Below are 23,782 nucleotides of genomic sequence, written 5' to 3'. Positions count from 1 at the left end.
GCCCCTCTGATTCAGTACCTTAGTTTCTCGCCCTCTGTTTCAGCCCCTCTGTTTCAGTCCTTCTGATTCAGTCCCTCTGATTCAGCCCCTCTGATTCAGCCCCTCTGTTTCTCGCCCTCTGTTTCTGCCCCTCTGTTTCAGCCCCTCTGTTTCAGCCCCTCTGTTTCTTGCCCTCTGTTTGAGCCCCTCTGTTTCAGCCCCTCCGATTCAGCCCCTCTGTTTCAGCCCCTCTGTTTCTGCCCCTCAGTTTCAGCCCCTCTGTTTCTCGCCCTTTGTTTCAGCCCCTCTGTTTCTCGCCCTCTGTTTCAGCCCCTCTGCTTCAGCCCCACTGTTTCAGCCCCTCTGTTTCTCGCCCTCTGTTTCAGCCCCTCTGTTTCTTGCCCTCTGTTTCAGGCCCTCTGTTTCAGCCCCACTGTTTCTCGCCCTCTGTTTCTGCCCCTCTGTTTCTCGCCCTCTGTTTCAGCCCCTCTGTTTCTCGCCTTCTGTTTCAGCCCCTCTGATTCAGCCCCTCTGTTTCAGCCCCTCTGATTCAGCTCCTCTGATTCAGCCCCTCTGTTTCTCGCCCTCTGTTTCAGCCCCTCTGTTTCAGCCCTTCTGTTTCAGCCCCTCTGTTTCAGCCCCTCTGTTTCTTGCCCTCTGTTTCAGCCCCTCTGTTTCTCGACCTCTGTTTCAGCCCCTCTGTTTCTCGCCCTCTGTTTCTGCCCCTCTGTTTCGCATTCTCTGTTTCAGCCCCTCTGTTTCAGCCCCTCTGTTTCTCGCCCTCTGTTTCTTCTCCTCTGTTTCTCGCCCTCTGTTTCAGCCCCTCTGTTTCTCGCCCTCTGTTTCAGCCCCTCTGATTCAGCCCCTCTGTTTCAGCCCCTCTGAATCAGCCCCTCTGTTTCAGCCCCTCTGTTTCAGCCCCTCTGTTTCTCGCCCTCTGTTTCAGCCCCTCAGTTTCTCACCCTCTGTTTCAGCACCTCTGTTTCAGTCCCTCTGATTCTCGCCCTCTGTTTCAGCCCCTCTGTTTCTCGCCCTCTGTTTCAGCCCCTCTGATTCAGCCTCTCTGTTTCTCGCCCTCAGTTTCAGCCCCTCTGTTTCTCCACATCTGTTTCAGCCCCTCTGTTTCTCGCCCTCTGTTTCAGCCCCTCTGTTTCAGCCCCTCTGTTTCAGCCCCTCTGTTTCTCGCCCTCTGTTTCAGCCCCTCTGTTTCTCGCCCTCTGTTTCAGCCTCTCTGTTTCTCGCCCTCTGTGTCAGCCCCTCTGTTTCAAACCCTCTGATTCAGCCCCTCTGTTTCAGCCCCTCTGTTTCTCGCCCTCTGTTTCAGCCCCTCTGATTCAGCCCCTCTGTTTCAGCCCCTCTGATTCAGCCCCTCTGTTTCAGACCCTCTATTTCAGCCCCTCTGTTTCAGCCACTCTGTTTCAGGCTCTCTGTTTCAGCCCGTCTGTTTCAGCCCCTCTGCTTCAGCCCCTCTGATTCAGTACCTTAGTTTCTCGCCCTCTGTTTCAGCCCCTCTGATTCAGCCCCTCTGTTTCAGCCCCTCTGATTCAGCCCCTCTGTTTCAGACCCTCTATTTCAGCCCCTCTGTTTCAGCCACTCTGTTTCAGGCTCTCTGTTTCAGCCCGTCTGTTTCAGCTCCTCTGTTTCAGCCCCTCTGTTTCAGCCCCTCTGATTCAGTACCTTAGTTTCACGCCCTCTGTTTCAGCCCCTCTGTTTCAGCCCCTCTGATTCAGCCCCTCTGATTCAGCCCCTCTGATTCAGCCCCTCTGTTTCTCGCCCTCTGTTTCTGCCCCTCTGTTTCAGCCCCTCTGTTTCAGCCCCTCTGTTTCTTGCCCTCTGTTTGAGCCCCTCTGTTTCAGCCCCTCCGATTCAGCCCCTCTGTTTCAGCCCCTCTGTTTCTGCCCCTCAGTTTCAGCCCCTCTGTTTCTCGCCCTTTGTTTCAGCCCCTCTGTTTCTCGCCCTCTGTTTCAGCCCCTCTGCTTCAGCCCCACTGTTTCAGCCCCTCTGTTTCTCGCCCTCTGTTTCAGCCCCTCTGTTTCTTGCCCTCTGTTTCAGGCCCTCTGTTTCAGCCCCACTGTTTCTCGCCCTCTGTTTCTGCCCCTCTGTTTCTCGCCCTCTGTTTCAGCCCCTCTGTTTCTCGCCTTCTGTTTCAGCCCCTCTGATTCAGGCCCTCTGTTTCAGCCCCTCTGATTCAGCTCCTCTGATTCAGCCCCTCTGTTTCTCGCCCTCTGTTTCAGCCCCTCTGTTTCAGCCCTTCTGTTTCAGCCACTCGGTTTCAGCCCCTCTGTTTCTTGCCCTCTGTTTCAGCCCCTCTGTTTCTCGACCTCTGTTTCAGCCCCTCTGTTTCTCGCCCTCTGTTTCAGCCCCTCTGTTTCGCATTCTCTGTTTCAGCCCCTCTGTTTCAGCCCCTCTGTTTCTCGCCCTCTGTTTCTTCTCCTCTGTTTCTCGCCCTCTGTTTCAGCCCCTCTGTTTCTCGCCCTCTGTTTCAGCCCCTCTGATTCAGCCCCTCTGTTTCAGCCCCTCTGAATCAGCCCCTCTGTTTCAGCCCCTCTGTTTCAGCCCCTCTGTTTCTCGCCCTCTGTTTCAGCCCCTCTGTTTCTCGCCCTCTGTTTCAGCCCCTCTGATTCAGCCCCTCTGTTTCAGCCCCTCTGTTTCAGCCCCTCTGTTTCTCGCCCTCTGTTTCTTCTCCTCTGTTTCTCGCCCTCTGTTTCAGCCCCTCTGTTTCTCGCCCTCTGTTTCAGCCCCTCTGTTTCAGCCCCTCTGTTTCAGCCCCTCTGTTTCAGCCCCTCTGTTTCTCGCCCTCTGTTTCTTCTCCTCTGTTTCTCGCCCTCTGTTTCAGCCCCTCTGTTTCTCGCCCTCTTTTTTAGCCCCTCTGATTCAGCCCCTCTGTTTCAGCCCCTCTGAATCAGCCCCTCTGTTTCAGCCCCTCTGTTTCAGCCCCTCTGTTTCTCGCCCTCTGTTTCAGCCCCTCAGTTTCTCACCCTCTGTTTCAGCACCTCTGTTTCAGCCCCTCTGTTTCTCGCCCTCTGTTTCAGCCCCTCTGTTTCTCGCCCTCTGTTTCAGCCCCTCTGATTCAGCCTCTCTGTTTCTCGCCCTCAGTTTCAGCCCCTCTGTTTCTCCACATCTGTTTCAGCCCCTCTGTTTCTCGCCCTCTGTTTCAGCCCCTCTGTTTCAGCCCCTCTGTTTCAGCCCCTCTGTTTCTCGCCCTCTGTTTCAGCCCCTCTGTTTCTCGCCCTCTGTTTCAGCCTCTCTGTTTCTCGCCCTCTGTGTCAGCCCCTCTGTTTCAAACCCTCTGATTCAGCCCCTCTGTTTCAGCCCCTCTGTTTCTCGCCCTCTATTTCAGCCCCTCTGATTCAGCCCCTCTGTTTCAGCCCATCTGATTCAGCCCCTCTGTTTCAGACCCTCTATTTCAGCCCCTCTGTTTCAGCCACTCTGTTTCAGGCTCTCTGTTTCAGCCCGTCTGTTTCAGCCCCTCTGCTTCAGCCCCTCTGATTCAGTACCTTAGTTTCTCGCCCTCTGTTTCAGCCCCTCTGATTCAGCCACTCTGATTCAGCCCCTCTGTTTCTCGCCCTCTGTTTCAGCCCCTCTTATTCAGCCCCTCTGTTTCTCGCCCTCTGTTTCTCGCCCTCTGTTTCTGCCCATCTGTTTCAGCCCCTCTGTTTCAGCCCCTCTGTTTCTTGCCCACTGTTTCAGCCCCTCTGTTCCAACCCCTCTGTTTCAGCCCCTCCGTTTCAGCCCCTATGTTTCAGCCCCTCTGGTTCAGCCCCTCTGTTTCAGCCCCTCTGTTTCTCGCCCTTTGTTTCAGCCCCTCTGTTTGTCGCCCTCTGTTTCAGCCCCTCTTTTTCTCGCCCTCTGTTTCAGCCCCTCTGTTTCAGCCCCTCAGTTTCAGCCCCTCTGTTTCTCGCCCTCTGTTTCAGCCCCTCTGTTTCTTGCCCTCTGTTTCATCCCCTCTGTTTCTCGCCTTCTGTTTCAGCCCCTCTGATTCAGGCCCTCTGTTTCAGCCCCTCTGATTCAGCCCCTCTGTTTCAGACCCTCTATTTCAGCCCCTCTGTTTCAGCCACTCTTTTTCAGGCTCTCTGTTTCAGCCCGTCTGTTTCAGCTCCTCTGTTTCAGCCCCTCTGTTTCAGCCCCTCTGATTCAGTACCTTAGTTTCTCGCCCTCTGTTTCAGCCCCTCTGTTTCAGCCCCTCTGATTCAGCCCCTCTGATTCAGCCCCTCTGATTCAGCCCCTCTGTTTCTCGCCCTCTGTTTCTGCCCCTCTGTTTCAGCCCCTCTGTTTCAGCCCCTCTGTTTCTTGCCCTCTGTTTGAGCCCCTCTGTTTCAGCCCCTCCGATTCAGCCCCTCTGTTTCAGCCCCTCTGTTTCCGCCCCTCAGTTTCAGCCCCTCTGTTTCTCGCCCTTTGTTTCAGCCCCTCTGTTTCTCGCCCTCTGTTTCAGCCCCTCTGCTTCAGCCCCACTGTTTCAGCCCCTCTGTTTCTCGCCCTCTGTTTCAGCCCCTCTGTTTCTTGCCCTCTGTTTCAGGCCCTCTGTTTCAGCCCCACTGTTTCTCGCCCTCTGTTTCTGCCCCTCTGTTTCTCGCCCTCTGTTTCAGCCCCTCTGTTTCTCGCCTTCTGTTTCAGCCCCTCTGATTCAGCCCCTCTGTTTCAGCCCCTCTGATTCAGCTCCTCTGATTCAGCCCCTCTGTTTCTCGCCCTCTGTTTCAGCCCCTCTGTTTCAGCCCTTCTGTTTCAGCCCCTCTGTTTCAGCCCCTCTGTTTCTTGCCCTCTGTTTCAGCCCCTCTGTTTCTCGACCTCTGTTTCAGCCCCTCTGTTTCTCGCCCTCTGTTTCTGCCCCTCTGTTTCGCATTCTCTGTTTCAGCCCCTCTGTTTCAGCCCCTCTGTTTCTCGCCCTCTGTTTCTTCTCCTCTGTTTCTCGCCCTCTGTTTCAGCCCCTCTGTTTCTCGCCCTCTGTTTCAGCCCCTCTGATTCAGCCCCTCTGTTTCAGCCCCTCTGAATCAGCCCCTCTGTTTCAGCCCCTCTGTTTCAGCCCCTCTGTTTCTCGCCCTCTGTTTCAGCCCCTCAGTTTCTCACCCTCTGTTTCAGCACCTCTGTTTCAGCCCCTCTGTTTCTCGCCCTCTGTTTCAGCCCCTCTGTTTCTCGCCCTCTGTTTCAGCCCCTCTGATTCAGCCTCTCTGTTTCTCGCCCTCAGTTTCAGCCCCTCTGTTTCTCCACATCTGTTTCAGCCCCTCTGTTTCTCCCCCTCTGTTTCAGCCCCTCTGTTTCAGCCCCTCTGTTTCAGCCCCTCTGTTTCTCGCCCTCTGTTTCAGCCCCTCTGTTTCTCGCCCTCTGTTTCAGCCTCTCTGTTTCTCGCCCTCTGTGTCAGCCCCTCTGTTTCAAACCCTCTGATTCAGCCCCTCTGTTTCAGCCCCTCTGTTTCTCGCCCTCTGTTTCAGCCCCTCTGATTCAGCCCCTCTGTTTCAGCCCCTCTGATTCAGCCCCTCTGTTTCAGACCCTCTATTTCAGCCCCTCTGTTTCAGCCACTCTGTTTCAGGCTCTCTGTTTCAGCCCGTCTGTTTCAGCCCCTCTGCTTCAGTCCCTCTGATTCAGTACCTTAGTTTCTCGCCCTCTGTTTCAGCCCCTCTGATTCAGCCCCTCTGTTTCAGCCCCTCTGATTCAGCCCCTCTGTTTCAGACCCTCTATTTCAGCCCCTCTGTTTCAGCCACTCTGTTTCAGGCTCTCTGTTTCAGCCCGTCTGTTTCAGCTCCTCTGTTTCAGCCCCTCTGTTTCAGCCCCTCTGATTCAGTACCTTAGTTTCACGCCCTCTGTTTCAGCCCCTCTGTTTCAGCCCCTCTGATTCAGCCCCTCTGATTCAGCCCCTCTGATTCAGCCCCTCTGTTTCTCGCCCTCTGTTTCTGCCCCTCTGTTTCAGCCCCTCTGTTTCAGCCCCTCTGTTTCTTGCCCTCTGTTTGAGCCCCTCTGTTTCAGCCCCTCCGATTCAGCCCCTCTGTTTCAGCCCCTCTGTTTCTGCCCCTCAGTTTCAGCCCCTCTGTTTCTCGCCCTTTGTTTCAGCCCCTCTGTTTCTCGCCCTCTGTTTCAGCCCCTCTGCTTCAGCCCCACTGTTTCAGCCCCTCTGTTTCTCGCCCTCTGTTTCAGCCCCTCTGTTTCTTGCCCTCTGTTTCAGGCCCTCTGTTTCAGCCCCACTGTTTCTCGCCCTCTGTTTCTGCCCCTCTGTTTCTCGCCCTCTGTTTCAGCCCCTCTGTTTCTCGCCTTCTGTTTCAGCCCCTCTGATTCAGGCCCTCTGTTTCAGCCCCTCTGATTCAGCTCCTCTGATTCAGCCCCTCTGTTTCTCGCCCTCTGTTTCAGCCCCTCTGTTTCAGCCCTTCTGTTTCAGCCACTCGGTTTCAGCCCCTCTGTTTCTTGCCCTCTGTTTCAGCCCCTCTGTTTCTCGACCTCTGTTTCAGCCCCTCTGTTTCTCGCCCTCTGTTTCAGCCCCTCTGTTTCGCATTCTCTGTTTCAGCCCCTCTGTTTCAGCCCCTCTGTTTCTCGCCCTCTGTTTCTTCTCCTCTGTTTCTCGCCCTCTGTTTCAGCCCCTCTGTTTCTCGCCCTCTGTTTCAGCCCCTCTGATTCAGCCCCTCTGTTTCAGCCCCTCTGAATCAGCCCCTCTGTTTCAGCCCCTCTGTTTCAGCCCCTCTGTTTCTCGCCCTCTGTTTCAGCCCCTCTGTTTCTCGCCCTCTGTTTCAGCCCCTCTGATTCAGCCCCTCTGTTTCAGCCCCTCTGTTTCAGCCCCTCTGTTTCTCGCCCTCTGTTTCTTCTCCTCTGTTTCTCGCCCTCTGTTTCAGCCCCTCTGTTTCTCGCCCTCTGTTTCAGCCCCTCTGTTTCAGCCCCTCTGTTTCAGCCCCTCTGTTTCAGCCCCTCTGTTTCTCGCCCTCTGTTTCTTCTCCTCTGTTTCTCGCCCTCTGTTTCAGCCCCTCTGTTTCTCGCCCTCTTTTTTAGCCCCTCTGATTCAGCCCCTCTGTTTCAGCCCCTCTGAATCAGCCCCTCTGTTTCAGCCCCTCTGTTTCAGCCCCTCTGTTTCTCGCCCTCTGTTTCAGCCCCTCAGTTTCTCACCCTCTGTTTCAGCACCTCTGTTTCAGCCCCTCTGTTTCTCGCCCTCTGTTTCAGCCCCTCTGTTTCTCGCCCTCTGTTTCAGCCCCTCTGATTCAGCCTCTCTGTTTCTCGCCCTCAGTTTCAGCCCCTCTGTTTCTCCACATCTGTTTCAGCCCCTCTGTTTCTCGCCCTCTGTTTCAGCCCCTCTGTTTCAGCCCCTCTGTTTCAGCCCCTCTGTTTCTCGCCCTCTGTTTCAGCCCCTCTGTTTCTCGCCCTCTGTTTCAGCCTCTCTGTTTCTCGCCCTCTGTGTCAGCCCCTCTGTTTCAAACCCTCTGATTCAGCCACTCTGTTTCAGCCCCTCTGTTTCTCGCCCTCTATTTCAGCCCCTCTGATTCAGCCCCTCTGTTTCAGCCCCTCTGATTCAGCCCCTCTGTTTCAGACCCTCTATTTCAGCCCCTCTGTTTCAGCCACTCTGCTTCAGGCTCTCTGTTTCAGCCCGTCTGTTTCAGCCCCTCTGCTTCAGCCCCTCTGATTCAGTACCTTAGTTTCTCGCCCTCTGTTTCAGCCCCTCTGATTCAGCCACTCTGATTCAGCCCCTCTGTTTCTCGCCCTCTGTTTCAGCCCCTCTTATTCAGCCCCTCTGTTTCTCGCCCTCTGTTTCTCGCCCTCTGTTTCTGCCCATCTGTTTCAGCCCCTCTGTTTCAGCCCCTCTGTTTCTTGCCCACTGTTTCAGCCCCTCTGTTCCAACCCCTCTGTTTCAGCCCCTCCGTTTCAGCCCCTATGTTTCAGCCCCTCTGGTTCAGCCCCTCTGTTTCAGCCCCTCTGTTTCTCGCCCTTTGTTTCAGCCCCTCTGTTTGTCGCCCTCTGTTTCAGCCCCTCTTTTTCTCGCCCTCTGTTTCAGCCCCTCTGTTTCAGCCCCTCAGTTTCAGCCCCTCTGTTTCTCGCCCTCTGTTTCAGCCCCTCTGTTTCTTGCCCTCTGTTTCATCCCCTCTGTTTCTCGCCTTCTGTTTCAGCCCCTCTGATTCAGGCCCTCTGTTTCAGCCCCTCTGATTCAGCCCCTCTGTTTCAGACCCTCTATTTCAGCCCCTCTGTTTCAGCCACTCTGTTTCAGGCTCTCTGTTTCAGCCCGTCTGTTTCAGCTCCTCTGTTTCAGCCCCTCTGTTTCAGCCCCTCTGATTCAGTACCTTAGTTTCTCACCCTCTGTTTCAGCCCCTCTGTTTCAGCCCCTCTGATTCAGCCCCTCTGATTCAGCCCCTCTGATTCAGCCCCTCTGTTTCTCGCCCTCTGTTTCTGCCCCTCTGTTTCAGCCCCTCTGTTTCAGCCCCTCTGTTTCTTGCCCTCTGTTTGAGCCCCTCTGTTTCAGCCCCTCCGATTCAGCCCCTCTGTTTCAGCCCCTCTGTTTCCGCCCCTCAGTTTCAGCCCCTCTGTTTCTCGCCCTTTGTTTCAGCCCCTCTGTTTCTCGCCCTCTGTTTCAGCCCCTCTGCTTCAGCCCCACTGTTTCAGCCCCTCTGTTTCTCGCCCTCTGTTTCAGCCCCTCTGTTTCTTGCCCTCTGTTTCAGGCCCTCTGTTTCAGCCACACTGTTTCTCGCCCTCTGTTTCTGCCCCTCTGTTTCTCGCCCTCTGTTTCAGCCCCTCTGTTTCTCGCCTTCTGTTTCAGCCCCTCTGATTCAGGCCCTCTGTTTCAGCCCCTCTGATTCAGCTCCTCTGATTCAGCCCCTCTGTTTCTCGCCCTCTGTTTCAGCCCCTCTGTTTCTCGCCTTCTGTTTCAGCCCCTCTGATTCAGGCCCTCTGTTTCAGCCCCTCTGATTCAGCTCCTCTGATTCAGCCCCTCTGTTTCTTGCCCTCTGTTTCAGCCCCTCTGTTCCAGCCCCTCTGTTTCAGCCCCTCCGTTTCAGCCCCTATGTTTCAGCCCCTCTGGTTCAGCCCCTCTGTTTCAGCCCCTCTGTTTCTCGCCCTTTGTTTCAGCCCCTCTGTTTGTCGCCCTCTGTTTCAGCCCCTCTGTTTCTCGCCCTCTGTTTCAGCCCCTCTGTTTCAGCCCCTCAGTTTCAGCCCCTCTGTTTCTCGCCCTCTTTTTCAGCCCCTCTGTTTCTTGCCCTCTGTTTCATCCCCTCTGTTTCTCGCCTTCTCTTTCAGCCCCTCTGATTCAGGCACTCTGTTTCAGCCCCTCTGATTCAGCCCCTCTGATTCAGCCCCTCTGTTTCTCGCCCTCTGTTTCAGCCCCTCTGTTTCAGCCCTTCTGTTTCAGCCACTCGGTTTCAGCCCCTCTGTTTCTTGCCCTCTGTTTCAGCCCCTCTGTTTCAGACCCTCTGTTTCAGCCCCTCTGTTTCTCGCCCTCTGTTTCAGCCCCTTTGTTTCGCACTCTCTGTTTCAGCCCCTCTGTTTCAGCCCCTCTGTTTCTCGCCCTCTGTTTCTGCTCCTCTGTTTCTCGCTCTCTGTTTCAGCCCCTCTGTTTCTCGCCTTCTGTTTCAGCCCCTCCGATTCAGCCCCTCTGTTTCAGCCCCTCTGAATCAGCCCCTCTGTTTCAGCTCCTCTGTTTCAGCCCCTCTGTTTCTCGCCCTCCGTTTCAGCCCCTCTGTTTCTCACCCTCTGTTTCAGCACCTCTGTTTCAGCCCCTCTGTTTCTCGCCCTCTGTTTCAGCCCCTCTGTTTCTCGCCCTCTGTTTCAGCCCCTCTGATTCAGCCCCTCTGTTTCTCGCCCTCTGTTTCAGCCCCTCTGTTTTTCGCCATCTCTTTCAGCCCATCTGTTTCTCGCCCTCTGTTTCAGCCCCTCTGTTTCAGCCCCTCTGTTTCAGCCCCTCTGTTTCTCGCCCTCTGTTTCAGCCCCTCTGTTTCTCGCCCTCTGTTTCAGCCCCTCTATTTCTCGCCCTCTGTTTCAGCCCCTCTGTTTCAGCTCCACTGTTTCAGCCCCTTTGTTTCAGCCCCTCTGTTTCTCGCCCTCTGTTTCAGCCCCTCTTATTCAGCCCCACTGTTTCAGCCCCTCTGAATCAGCCCCTCTGATTCAGCCCCTCTGATTCAGACCTTCTGTTTCAGCCCCTCTGTTTCTCGCCCTCTGTTTCAGCCCCTCTGTTTCTCACCCTCTGTTTCAGCCCCTCTGTTTCAGCCCCACTGTTCCTCGCCCTCTGTTTCAGCCCCTCTGTTTCTCGCCCTCTGTTTCAGCTCCTCTGATTCAGCCCCTCTATTTCTCGCCCTCTGTTTCAGCCACTCTGTTTCTCGCCCTCTGTTTCAGCCCCTCTGTTTCTCGCCCTCTGTTTCAGCCCCTCTGTTTCTCACCCTCTGTTTCAGCCCCTCTGTTTCTCGCCCTCTGTTTCAGCCCCTCTGTTTCTCGCCCTGTGTTTCAGCCCCTCTATTTCTCGCCCTCTGTTTCAGCCGCTCTGTTTCAGCACCACTGTTTCAGCTCCTCTGTTTCAGCCCCTCTGTTTCTCGCCCTCTGTTTCAGCCCCTCTGTTTCAGCCCCTCTGTTTCAGCCCCTCAGTTTCTCGCCCTCTGTTTCAGCCCCTCTGTTTCAGCCCCTCTGTTTCAGTCCCTCTGTTTCTCGCCCTCTGTTTCTCGCACTCTGTTTCAGCCCCTCTGTTTCTCGCCCTCTGTTTCAGCCCCTCTGTTTCTCGCCCTCTGTGTCAGCCCCTCTGTTTCAGCCCCTCTGTTTCAGCCCCTCTGTTTCTCGCCCTCTGTTTCAGCCACTCTGTTTCTTGCCCTCTGTTTCAGCCCCTCTGTTTCTCGCCCTCTGTTTCAGCCTCTCTGTTTCTCGCCCTCGGATTCAGCCCCTCTGTTTCAGCCCCTCTGTTTCAGCCCCTCTGTTTCAGCCCCTCTGTTTCTCGCCCTCTGTTTCAGCCCCTCTGTTTCTCGCCCTCTGTTTCAGCTCCTCTGATTCAGCCACTCTGTTTCAGCCCCTCTGATTCAGCTCCTCTGTTTCAGCCCCTCTATTTCAGCCCCTTTGTTTCAGCCCCTCTGTTTCATCCACTCTGTTTCTCGCCCTCTGTTTCTCACCCTCTGTTTCTCGCCCTCTGTTTCAGCCCCTCTGTTTTTCGCCCTCTGTTTCAGCCCCTCTGTTTCTCGCCCTCTGTTTCAGGCTCTCTGTTTCAGCCCGTCTGTTTCAGCCCCTATGTTTCAGCCCCTCTGTTTCTCGCCCTCTGTTTCTCGCCCGCTGTTTCAGCCCCTTTGTTTCTCGCCCACTGTTTCAGCCCCTCAGTTTCAGTCCCTCTGATTCAGCCCCTCTGATTCAGCCCCTCTGTTTCTCGCCCTCTGTTTCAGCCCCTCTGTTTCAGCCCCTCTGTTTCTGCCCCTCTGTTTCAGCCCCTCTGTTTCGCGCCCTCTGTTTCAGCCCCTCTGTTTTTCGCCCTCTGTTTCAGCCCCTCTGTTTCTCGCCCTCTGTTTCAGGCTCTCTGTTTCAGCCCGTCTGTTTCAGCCCCTCTGTTTCAGCCCCTCTGTTTCTCGCCCTCTGTTTCTCGCCCGCTGTTTCAGCCCATTTGTTTCTCGCCCTCTGTTTCAGCCCCTCTGTTTCAGCCCCTCTGATTCAGACCCTCTGTTTCAGCCCCTCTGTTTCAGCCCCTCTGTTTCTCGCCCTCAGTTTCTGCCCCTCTGTATCTCGCCCTCTGTTTCAGCCCCTCTGTTTCAGCCCCTCTGTTTCTCGCCCTCTGTTTCAGCCCCTCTGTTTCTCGCCCTCTGTTTCAGACCCTCTGTTTCAGCCCCTCTGTTTCTCGCCCTCTGTTTCTGCCCCTCAGTTTATCGCCCTCTGTTTCAGCCCCTCTGATTCAGCCCCTCAGTTTCAGCCCTTCTGATTCAGCCCCTCTGATTCAGCCGCTCTGTTTCTCGCCCTCTGTTTCAGCCCCTCTGTTTCAGCCCTTCTGTTTCAGCCCCTCTGTTTCAGCCCCTCTGTTTCTCGCCCTCTGTTTCAGCCCCTCTGTTTCAGCCCTTCTGTTTCAGCCCCTCTGTTTCAGCCCCTCTGTTTCAGCCCCTCTGTTTCTCGCCCTCTGTTTCAGCCCCTCTGTTTCAGCCCCTCTGTTTCAGCCCCTCTGTTTTAGCCCCTCTGTTTCAGCCCCTCTGTTTCTCGCCCTCTGTTTCAGCCCCTCTGTTTCTCGCCCTCTGTTTCAGCCCCTCTATTTCTCGCCCTCTGTTTCAGCCCCTCTGTTTTAGCCCCACTGTTTCAGCCCCTCTGTTTCAGCCCCTCTGTTTCTCGCCCTCTGTTTCAGCCGCTCTGTTTCTCACCCTCTGTATCAGCCCCTCTGTTTCAGCCCCACTGTTTCAGTCCCTCTTTTTCTCGCCCTCTGTTTCTGGCCCTCTGTTTCAGCCCCTCTGTTTCTCGCTCTCTGTTTCAGCCCCTCTGTTTCAGCCCCTCTGTTTCTCGCCCTCTGTTTCAGCCCCTCTGTTTCTTGCCCTCTGTTTCAGCCACTCTGTTTCTCGCCCTCTGTTTCAGCCTCTCTGTTTCTCGCCCTCTGTTTCAGCCCCTCTGTTTCAGCCCCTCTGTTTCAGCCACTCTGTTTCAGCCCCTCTGTTTCTAGCCCTCTGTTTCAGCCCCTCTGTTTCTCGCCCTCTGTTTCAGCCTCTCTGTTTCTCGCCCTCTGTTTCAGCCCCTCTGTTTCAGCCCCTCTGTTTCAGCCCCTCTATTTCTCGCCCTCTGCATCAGCCGCTTTGTTTCAGCCCCTCTGTTTCAGCCCCTCTTTTTCAGCCCCTCTGTTTCTCGCCCTCTGTTTCAGCCCCTCTGTTTCTCGCCCTCTGTTTCAGCCCCTCTGTTTCAGCCCCTCTGATTCAGCCCGTCTGATTCAGCCCCTCTGTTTCTCGCCCTCTGTTCCAGCCACTCTGTTTCAGCCCCTCTGTTTCTTGCCCTCTGTTTCAGCCCTTCTGATTCAGCCCCTCTGATTCAGCCCCTCTGTTTCTCGCCCTCTGTTTCAGCCTCTCTGTTTCTGCCCTTCTGTTTCAGCCTCTCTGTTTCAGCCCCTCTGTTTCTTGCCCTCTGTTTCAGCCCCTCTGTTTCTCGAACTCTGTTTCAGTCCCTCTGTTTCTCGCCATCTGTTTCAGCCCCTCTGTTTCGCGCTCTCTGTTTCAGCCCCTCTGTTTCTGCTCGTCTGTTTCTCGCCCTCTGTTTCTGCCCCTCTGTTTCTCGCCCTCTGTTTCAGCCCCTCTGTTTCTCGCCCTCTGTTTCAGCCCCTCTGATTAAGCCCCTCTGTTTCAGCCCCTCTGATTAAGCCCCTCTGATTCAGCCCCTCTGAATCAGCCCCTCTGTTTCAGCCCCTCTGTTTCTCGCCCTCTGTTTCTGCTCCTCTGTTTCTCGCTCTCTGTTTCAGCCCCTCTGTTTCTCGCCCTCTGTTTCAGCCCCTCCGATTCAGCCCCTCTGTTTCAGCCCCTCTGAATCAGCCCCTCTGTTTCAGCCCCTCTGTTTCAGCCCCTCTGTTTCTCGCCCTCTGTTTCAGCCCCTCTGTTTCTCACCCTCTGTTTCTCGCCCTCTGTTTCAGCCCCTCTGTTTCTCGCCCTCTGTTTCAGCCCCTCTGTTTCTCGCCCTCTGTTTCAGCCCCTCTGATTCAGCCCCTCTGTTTCTCGCCCTCTGTTTCAGCCCCTCTGTTTCTCGCCATCTCTTTCAGCCCATCTGTTTCTCGCCCTCTGTTTCAGCCCCTCTGTTTCAGCCCCTCTGTTTCAGCCCCTCTGTTTCTCGCCCTCTGTTTCAGCCCCTCTGTTTCTCGCCCTCTGTTTCAGCCCCTCTATTTCTCGCACCCTGTTTCAGCCCCTCTGTTTCAGCTCCACTGTTTCAGCCCCTTTGTTTCAGCCCCTCTGTTTCTCGCCCTCTGTTTCAGCCCCTCTTATTCAGCCCCACTGTTTCAGCCCCTCTGAATCAGCCCCTCTGATTCAGCCCCTCTGATTCAGACCCTCTGTTTCAGCCCCTCTGTTTCTCGCCCTCTGTTTCAGCCCCTCTGTTTCTCACCCTCTGTTTCAGCCCCTCTGTTTCAGCCCCACTGTTCCTCGCCCTCTGTTTCAGCCCCTCTGTTTCTCGCCCTCTGTTTCAGCTCCTCTGATTCAGCCCCTCTATTTCTCGCCCTCTGTTTCAGCCACTCTGTTTCTCGCCCTCTGTTTCAGCCCCTCTGTTTCTCGCCCTCTGTTTCAGCCCCTCTGTTTCTCACCCTCTGTTTCAGCCCCTCTGTTTCTCGCCCTCTGTTTCAGCCCCTCTGTTTCTCGCCCCGTGTTTCAGCCCCTCTATTTCTCGCCCTCTGTTTCAGCCGCTCTGTTTCAGCACCACTGTTTCAGCTCCTCTCTTTACAGCCCCTCTGTTTCTCGCCCTCTGTTTCAGCCCCTCTGTTTCAGCCCCTCTGTTTCAGCCCCTCAGTTTCTCGCCCTCTGTTTCAGCCCCTCTGTTTCAGCCCCTCTGTTTCAGTCCCTCTGTTTCTCGCCCTCTGTTTCTCGCACTCTGTTTCAGCCCCTCTGTTTCTCGCCCTCTGTTTCAGCCGCTCTGTTTCTCGCCCTCTGTTTCAGCCCCTCTGTTTCAGCCCCTCTGTTTCAGCCCCTCTGTTTCAGCCCCTCTGTTTCTCGCCCTCTGTGTCAGCCACTCTGTTTCTTGCCCTCTGTTTCAGCCCCTCTGTTTCTCGCCCTCTGTTTCAGCCTCTCTGTTTCTCGCCCTCGGATTCAGCCCCTCTGTTTCAGCCCCTCTGTTTCAGCCCCTCTGTTTCAGCCCCTCTGTTTCTCGCCCTCTGTTTCAGCCCCTCTGTTTCTCGCCCTCTGTTTCAGCTCCTCTGATTCAGCCACTCTGTTTCAGCCCCTCTGATTCAGCTCCTCTGTTTCAGCCCCTCTATTTCAGCCCCTTTGTTTCAGCCCCTCTGTTTCATCCACTCTGTTTCTCGCCCTCTGTTTCTCACCCTCTGTTTCTCGCCCTCTGTTTCAGCCCCTCTGTTTCTCGCCCTCTGTTTCAGCCCCTCTGTTTTTCGCCCTCTGTTTCAGCCCCTCTGTTTCTCGCCCTCTGTTTCAGGCTCTCTGTTTCAGCCCGTCTGTTTCAGCCCCTCTGATTCAGCCCCTCTGTTTCTCGCCCTCTGTTTCTCGCCCGCTGTTTCAGCCCCTTTGTTTCTCGCCCACTGTTTCAGCCCCTCAGTTTCAGTCCCTCTGATTCAGCCCCTCTGATTCAGCCCCTCTGTTTCTCGCCCTCTGTTTCAGCCCCTCTGTTTCAGCCCCTCTGTTTCTGCCCCTCTGTTTCAGCCCCTCTGTTTCGCGCCCTCTGTTTCAGCCCCTCTGTTTTTCGCCCTCTGTTTCAGCCCCTCTGTTTCTCGCCCTCTGTTTCAGGCTCTCTGTTTCAGCCCGTCTGTTTCAGCCCCTCTGTTTCAGCCCCTCTGTTTCTCGCCCTCTGTTTCTCGCCCGCTGTTTCAGCCCATTTGTTTCTCGCCCTCTGTTTCAGCCCCTCTGTTTCAGCCCCTCTGATTCAGACCCTCTGTTTCAGCCCCTCTGTTTCAGCCCCTCTGTTTCTCGCCCTCAGTTTCTGCCCCTCTGTATCTCGCCCTCTGTTTCAGCCCCTCTGTTTCAGCCCCTCTGTTTCTCGCCCTCTGTTTCAGCCCCTCTGTTTCTCGCCCTCTGTTTCAGACCCTCTGTTTCAGCCCCTCTGTTTCTCGCCCTCTGTTTCTGCCCCTCAGTTTATCGCCCTCTGTTTCAGCCCCTCTGATTCAGCCCCTCAGTTTCAGCCCTTCTGATTCAGCCCCTCTGATTCAGCCCCTCTGTTTCTCGCCCTCTGTTTCAGCCCCTCTGTTTCAGCCCTTCTGTTTCAGCCCCTCTGTTTCAGCCCCTCTGTTTCTCGCCCTCTGTTTCAGCCCCTCTGTTTCAGCCCTTCTGTTTCAGCCCCTCTGTTTCAGCCCCTCTGTTTCAGCCCCTCTGTTTCTCGCCCTCTGTTTCAGCCCCTCTGTTTCTCGCCCTCTGTTTCAGCCCCTCTGTTTCAGCCCCTCTGTTTCAGCCCCTCTGTTTCTCGCCCTCTGTTTCAGCCCCTCTGTTTCTCGCCCTCTGTTTCAGCCCCTCTGCTTCAGCCCCACTGTTTCAGCCCCTCTGTTTCTCGCCCTCTGTTTCAGCCCCTCTGTTTCTTGCCCTCTGTTTCAGGCCCTCTGTTTCAGCCCCACTGTTTCTCGCCCTCTGTTTCTGCCCCTCTGTTTCTCGCCCTCTGTTTCAGCCCCTCTGTTTCACGCCTTCTGTTTCAGCCCCTCTGATTCAGGCCCTCTGTTTCAGCCCCTCTGATTCAGCTCCTCTGATTCAGCCCCTCTGTTTCTCGCCCTCTGTTTCAGCCCCTCTGTTTCAGCCCTTCTGTTTCAGCCACTCGGTTTCAGCCCCTCTGTTTCTTGCCCTCTGTTTCAGCCCCTCTGTTTCTCGACCTCTGTTTCAGCCCCTCTGTTTCTCGCCCTCTGTTTCAGCCCCTCTGTTTCGCATTCTCTGTTTCAGCCCCTCTGTTTCAGCCCCTCTGTTTCTCGCCCTCTGTTTCTTCTCCTCTGTTTCTCGCCCTCTGTTTCAGCCCCTCTGTTTCTCGCCCTCTGTTTCAGCCCCTCTGATTCAGCCCCTCTGTTTCAGCCCCTCTGTTTCTCGCCCTCTGTTTCTTCTCCTCTGTTTCTCGCCCTCTGTTTCAGCCCCTCTGTTTCTCGCCCTCTGTTTCAGCCCCTCTGTTTCAGCCCCTCTGTTTCTCGCCCTCTGTTTCTTCTCCTCTGTTTCTCGCCCTCTGTTTCAGCCCCTCTGTTTCTCGCCCTCTTTTTTAGCCCCTCTGATTCAGCCCCTCTGTTTCAGACCCTCTGAATCAGCCCCTCTGTTTCAGCCCCTCTGTTTCAGCCCCTCTGTTTCTCGCCCTCTGTTTCAGCCCCTCAGTTTCTCACCCTCTGTTTCAGCACCTCTGTTTCAGCCCCTCTGTTTCTCGCCCTCTGTTTCAGCCCCTCTGTTTCTCGCCCTCTGTTTCAGCCCCTCTGATTCAGCCTCTCTGTTTCTCGCCCTCAGTTTCAGCCCCTCTGTTTCTCCACATCTGTTTCAGCCCCTCTGTTTCTCGCCCTCTGTTTCAGCCCCTCTGTTTCAGCCCCTCTGTTTCAGCCCCTCTGTTTCTCGCCCTCTGTTTCAGCCCCTCTGTTTCTCGCCCTCTGTTTCAGCCTCTCTGTTTCTCGCCCTCTGTGTCAGCCCCTCTGTTTCAAACCCTCTGATTCAGCCCCTCTGTTTCAGCCCCTCTGTTTCTCGCCCTCTTTTTCAGCCCCTCTGATTCAGCCCCTCTGTTTCAGCCCCTCTGATTCAGCCCCTCTGTTTCAGACCCTGTATTTCAGCCCCTCTGTTTCAGCCACTCTGTTTCAGGCTCTCTGTTTCAGCCCGTCTGTTTCAGCCCCTCTGCTTCAGCCCCTCTGATTCAGTACCTTAGTTTCTCGCCCTCTGTTTCAGCCCCTCTGTTTCAGCCCCTCTGATTCAGCCACTCTGATTCAGCCCCTCTGTTTCTCGCCCTCTGTTTCAGCCCCTCTGATTCAGCCCCTCTGTTTCTCGCCCTCTGTTTCTCGCCCTCTGTTTCTGCCCATCTGTTTCAGCCCCTCTGTTTCAGCCCCTCTGTTTCTTGCCCTCTGTTTCAGCCCCTCTGTTCCAGCCCCTCTGTTTCAGCCCCTCCGTTTCAGCCCCTATGTTTCAGCCCCTCTGGTTCAGCCCCTCTGTTTCAGCCCCTCTGTTTCAGCCCCTCTGTTTCTCGCCCTTTGTTTCAGCCCCTCTGTTTGTCGCCCTCTGTTTCAGCCCCTCTGTTTCTCGCCCTCTGTTTCAGCCCCTCTGTTTCAGCCCCTCAGTTTCAGCCCCTCTGTTTCTCGCCCTCTGTTTCAGCCCCTCTGTTTCTTGCCCTCTGTTTCATCCCCTCTGTTTCTCGCCTTCTGTTTCAGCCCCTCTGATTCAGTCCCTCTGTTTCAGCCCCTCTGATTCAGCCCCTCTGATTCAGCCCCTCTGTTTCTCGCCCTCTGTTTCAGCCCCTCTGTTTCAGCCCTTCTGTTTCAGCCACTCGGTTTCAGCCCCTCTGTTTCTTGCCCTCTGTTTCAGCCCCTCTGTTTCAGACCCTCTGTTTCAGCCCCTCTGTTTCTCGCCCTCTGTTTCAGCCCCTTTGTTTCGCACTCTCTGTTTCAGCCCCTCTGTTTCAGCCCCTCTGTTTCTCGCCCTCTGTTTCTGCTCCTCTGTTTCTCGCTCTCTGTTTCAGCCCCTCTGTTTCTCGCCTTCTGTTTCAGCCCCTCCGATTCAGCCCCTCTGTTTCAGCCCCTCTGAATCAGCCCCTCTGTTTCAGCTCCTCTGTTTCAGCCCCTCTGTTTCTCGCCCTCCGTTTCAGCCCCTCTGTTTCTCACCCTCTGTTTCAGCACCTCTGTTTCAGCCCCTCTGTTTCTCGCCCTCTGTTTCAGCCCCTCTGTTTCTCGCCCTCTGTTTCAGCCCCTCTGATTCAGCCCCTCTGTTTCTCGCCCTCTGTTTCAGCCCCTCTGTTTCTCGCCATCTCTTTCAGCCCATCTGTTTCTCGCCCTCTGTTTCAGCCCCTCTGTTTCAGCCCCTCTGTTTCAGCCCCTCTGTTTCTCGCCCTCTGTTTCAGCCCCTCTGTTTCTCGCCCTCTGTTTCAGCCCCTCTATTTCTCGCCCTCTGTTTCAGCCCCTCTGTTTCAGCTCCACTGTTTCAGCCCCTTTGTTTCAGCCCCTCTGTTTCTCGCCCTCTGTTTCAGCCCCTCTTATTCAGCCCGACTGTTTCAGCCCCTCTGAATCAGCCCCTCTGATTCAGCCCCTCTGATTCAGACCTTCTGTTTCAGCCCCTCTGTTTCTCGCCCTCTGTTTCAGCCCCTCTGTTTCTCACCCTCTGTTTCAGCCCCTCTGTTTCAGCCCCACTGTTCCTCGCCCTCTGTTTCAGCCCCTCTGTTTCTCGCCCTCTGTTTCAGCTCCTCTGATTCAGCCCCTCTATTTCTCGCCCTCTGTTTCAGCCACTCTGTTTCTCGCCCTCTGTTTCAGCCCCTCTGTTTCTCGCCCTCTGTTTCAGCCCCTCTGTTTCTCACCCTCTGTTTCAGCCCCTCTGTTTCTTGCCCTCTGTTTCAGCCCCTCTGTTTCTCGCCCTGTGTTTCAGCCCCTCTATTTCTCGCCCTCTGTTTCAGCCGCTCTGTTTCAGCACCACTGTTTCAGCTCCTCTGTTTCAGCCCCTCTGTTTCTCGCCCTCTGTTTCAGCCCCTCTGTTTCAGCCCCTCTGTTTCAGCCCCTCAGTTTCTCGCCCTCTGTTTCAGCCCCTCTGTTTCAGCCCCTCTGTTTCAGTCCCTCTGTTTCTCGCACTCTGTTTCTCGCACTCTGTTTCAGCCCCTCTGTTTGTCGCCCTCTGTTTCAGCCCCTCTGTTTCTCGCCCTCTGTGTCAGCCCCTCTGTTTCAGCCCCTCTGTTTCAGCCCCTCTGTTTCAGCCCCTCTGTTTCTCGCCCTCTGTTTCAGCCACTCTGTTTCTTGCCCTCTGTTTCAGCCCCTCTGTTTCTCGCCCTCTGTTTCAGCCTCTCTGTTTCTCGCCCTCGGATTCAGCCCCTCTGTTTCAGCCCCTCTGTTTCAGCCCCTCTGTTTCTCGCCCTCTGTTTCAGCCCCTCTGTTTCTCGCCCTCTGTTTCAGCTCCTCTGATTCAGCCACTCTGTTTCAGCCCCTCTGATTCAGCTCCTCTGTTTCAGCCCCTCTATTTCAGCCCCTTTGTTTCAGCCCCTCTGTTTCATCCACTCTGTTTCTCGCCCTCTGTTTCTCACCCTCTGTTTCTCGCCCTCTGTTTCAGCCCCTCTGTTTTTCGCCCTCTGTTTCAGCCCCTCTGTTTCTCGCCCTCTGTTTCAGGCTCTCTGTTTCAGCCCGTCTGTTTCAGCCCCTCTGTTTCAGCCCCTCTGTTTCTCGCCCTCTGTTTCTCGCCCGCTGTTTCAGCCCCTTTGTTTCTCGCCCACTGTTTCAGCCCCTCAGTTTCAGTCCCTCTGATTCAGCCCCTCTGATTCAGCCCCTCTGTTTCTCGCCCTCTGTTTCAGCCCCTCTGTTTCAGCCCCTCTGTTTCTGCCCCTCTGTTTCAGCCCCTCTGTTTCGCGCCCTCTGTTTCAGCCCCTCTGTTTTTCGCCCTCTGTTTCAGCCCCTCTGTTTCTCGCCCTCTGTTTCAGGCTCTCTGTTTCAGCCCGTCTGTTTCAGCCCCTCTGTTTCAGCCCCTCTGTTTCTCGCCCTCTGTTTCTCGCCCGCTGTTTCAGCCCATTTGTTTCTCGCCCTCTGTTTCAGCCCCTCTGTTTCAGCCCCTCTGATTCAGACCCTCTGTTTCAGCCCCTCTGTTTCAGCCCCTCTGTTTCTCGCCCTCAGTTTCTGCCCCTCTGTATCTCGCCCTCTGTTTCAGCCCCTCTGTTTCAGCCCCTCTGTTTCTCGCCCTCTGTTTCAGCCCCTCTGTTTCTCGCCCTCTGTTTCAGACCCTCTGTTTCAGCCCCTCTGTTTCTCGCCCTCTGTTTCTGCCCCTCAGTTTCTCGCCCTCTGTTTCAGCCCCTCTGATTCAGCCCCTCAGTTTCAGCCCTTCTGATTCAGCCCCTCTGATTCAGCCCCTCTGTTTCTCGCCCTCTGTTTCAGCCCCTCTGTTTCAGCCCTTCTGTTTCAGCCCCTCTGTTTCAGCCCCTCTGTTTCTCGCCCTCTGTTTCAGCCCCTCTGTTTCAGCCCTTCTGTTTCAGCCCCTCTGTTTCAGCCCCTCTGTTTCAGCCCCTCTGTTTCTCGCCCTCTGTTTCAGCCCCTCTGTTTCAGCCCCTCTGTTTCAGCCCCTCTGTTTTAGCCCCTCTGTTTCAGCCCCTCTGTTTCTCGCCCTCTGTTTCAGCCCCTCTGTTTCTCGCCCTCTGTTTCAGCCCCTCTATTTCTCGCCCTCTGTTTCTCGCCCTCTGTTTCAGCCCCTCTGTTTCAGCCCCTCTGTTTCTCGCCCTCTGTTTCTTCTCCTCTGTTTCTCGCCCTCTGTTTCAGCCCCTCTGTTTCTCGCCCTCTTTTTTAGCCCCTCTGATTCAGCCCCTCTGTTTCAGCCCCTCTGAATCAGCCCCTCTGTTTCAGCCCCTCTGTTTCAGCCCCTCTGTTTCTCGCCCTCTGTTTCAGCCCCTCAGTTTCTCACCCTCTGTTTCAGCACCTCTGTTTCAGCCCCTCTGTTTCTCGCCCTCTGTTTCAGCCCCTCTGTTTCTCGCCCTCTGTTTCAGCCCCTCTGATTCAGCCTCTCTGTTTCTCGCCCTCAGTTTCAGCCCCTCTGTTTCTCCACATCTGTTTCAGCCCCTCTGTTTCTCGCCCTCTGTTTCAGCCCCTCTGTTTCAGCCCCTCTGTTTCAGCCCCTCTGTTTCTCGCCCTCTGTTTCAGCCCCTCTGTTTCTCGCCCTCTGTTTCAGCCTCTCTGTTTCTCGCCCTCTGTGTCAGCCCCTCTGTTTCAAACCCTCTGATTCAGCCCCTCTGTTTCAGCCCCTCTGTTTCTCGCCCTCTTTTTCAGCCCCTCTGATTCAGCCCCTCTGTTTCAGCCCCTCTGATTCAGCCCCTCTGTTTCAGACCCTGTATTTCAGCCCCTCTGTTTCAGCCACTCTGTTTCAGGCTCTCTGTTTCAGCCCGTCTGTTTCAGCCCCTCTGCTTCAGCCCCTCTGATTCAGTACCTTAGTTTCTCGCCCTCTGTTTCAGCCCCTCTGTTTCAGCCCCTCTGATTCAGCCACTCTGATTCAGCCCCTCTGTTTCTCGCCCTCTGTTTCAGCCCCTCTGATTCAGCCCCTCTGTTTCTCGCCCTCTGTTTCTCGCCCTCTGTTTCTGCCCATCTGTTTCAGCCCCTCTGTTTCAGCCCCTCTGTTTCTTGCCCTCTGTTTCAGCCCCTCTGTTCCAGCCCCTCTGTTTCAGCCCCTCCGTTTCAGCCCCTATGTTTCAGCCCCTCTGGTTCAGCCCCTCTGTTTCAGCCCCTCTGTTTCAGCCCTTCTGTTTCTCGCCCTTTGTTTCAGCCCCTCTGTTTGTCGCCCTCTGTTTCAGCCCCTCTGTTTCTCGCCCTCTGTTTCAGCCCCTCTGTTTCAGCCCCTCAGTTTCAGCCCCTCTGTTTCTCGCCCTCTGTTTCAGCCCCTCTGTTTCTTGCCCTCTGTTTCATCCCCTCTGTTTCTCGCCTTCTGTTTCAGCCCCTCTGATTCAGTCCCTCTGTTTCAGCCCCTCTGATTCAGCCCCTCTGATTCAGCCCCTCTGTTTCTCGCCCTCTGTTTCAGCCCCTCTGTTTCAGCCCTTCTGTTTCAGCCACTCGGTTTCAGCCCCTCTGTTTCTTGCCCTCTGTTTCAGCCCCTCTGTTTCAGACCCTCTGTTTCAGCCCCTCTGTTTCTCGCCCTCTGTTTCAGCCCCTTTGTTTCGCACTCTCTGTTTCAGCCCCTCTGTTTCAGCCCCTCTGTTTCTCGCCCTCTGTTTCTGCTCCTCTGTTTCTCGCTCTCTGTTTCAGCCCCTCTGTTTCTCGCCTTCTGTTTCAGCCCCTCCGATTCAGCCCCTCTGTTTCAGCCCCTCTGAATCAGCCCCTCTGTTTCAGCTCCTCTGTTTCAGCCCCTCTGTTTCTCGCCCTCCGTTTCAGCCCCTCTGTTTCTCACCCTCTGTTTCAGCACCTCTGTTTCAGCCCCTCTGTTTCTCGCCCTCTGTTTCAGCCCCTCTGTTTCTCGCCCTCTGTTTCAGCCCCTCTGATTCAGCCCCTCTGTTTCTCGCCCTCTGTTTCAGCCCCTCTGTTTCTCGCCATCTCTTTCAGCCCATCTGTTTCTCGCCCTCTGTTTCAGCCCCTCTGTTTCAGCCCCTCTGTTTCAGCCCCTCTGTTTCTCGCCCTCTGTTTCAGCCCCTCTGTTTCTCGCCCTCTGTTTCAGCCCCTCTATTTCTCGCCCTCTGTTTCAGCCCCTCTGTTTCAGCTCCACTGTTTCAGCCCCTTTGTTTCAGCCCCTCTGTTTCTCGCCCTCTGTTTCAGCCCCTCTTATTCAGCCCGACTGTTTCAGCCCCTCTGAATCAGCCCCTCTGATTCAGCCCCTCTGATTCAGACCTTCTGTTTCAGCCCCTCTGTTTCTCGCCCTCTGTTTCAGCCCCTCTGTTTCTCACCCTCTGTTTCAGCCCCTCTGTTTCAGCCCCACTGTTCCTCGCCCTCTGTTTCAGCCCCTCTGTTTCTCGCCCTCTGTTTCAGCTCCTCTGATTCAGCCCCTCTATTTCTCGCCCTCTGTTTCAGCCACTCTGTTTCTCGCCCTCTGTTTCAGCCCCTCTGTTTCTCGCCCTCTGTTTCAGCCCCTCTGTTTCTCACCCTCTGTTTCAGCCCCTCTGTTTCTCGCCCTCTGTTTCAGCCCCTCTGTTTCTCGCCCTGTGTTTCAGCCCCTCTATTTCTCGCCCTCTGTTTCAGCCGCTCTGTTTCAGCACCACTGTTTCAGCTCCTCTGTTTCAGCCCCTCTGTTTCTCGCCCTCTGTTTCAGCCCCTCTGTTTCAGCCCCTCTGTTTCAGCCCCTCAGTTTCTCGCCCTCTGTTTCAGCCCCTCTGTTTCAGCCCCTCTGTTTCAGTCCCTCTGTTTCTCGCACTCTGTTTCTCGCACTCTGTTTCAGCCCCTCTGTTTGTCGCCCTCTGTTTCAGCCCCTCTGTTTCTCGCCCTCTGTGTCAGCCCCTCTGTTTCAGCCCCTCTGTTTCAGCCCCTCTGTTTCAGCCCCTCTGTTTCTCGCCCTCTGTTTCAGCCACTCTGTTTCTTGCCCTCTGTTTCAGCCCCTCTGTTTCTCGCCCTCTGTTTCAGCCTCTCTGTTTCTCGCCCTCGGATTCAGCCCCTCTGTTTCAGCCCCTCTGTTTCAGCCCCTCTGTTTCTCGCCCTCTG

The sequence above is a fragment of the Chiloscyllium punctatum genome, chromosome 21 (assembly GCF_047496795.1).
Source record: "Chiloscyllium punctatum isolate Juve2018m chromosome 21, sChiPun1.3, whole genome shotgun sequence".
In the NCBI taxonomy this organism is placed as follows: domain Eukaryota; kingdom Metazoa; phylum Chordata; class Chondrichthyes; order Orectolobiformes; family Hemiscylliidae; genus Chiloscyllium; species Chiloscyllium punctatum.
This window is presented reverse-complemented; position numbering follows the sequence as displayed.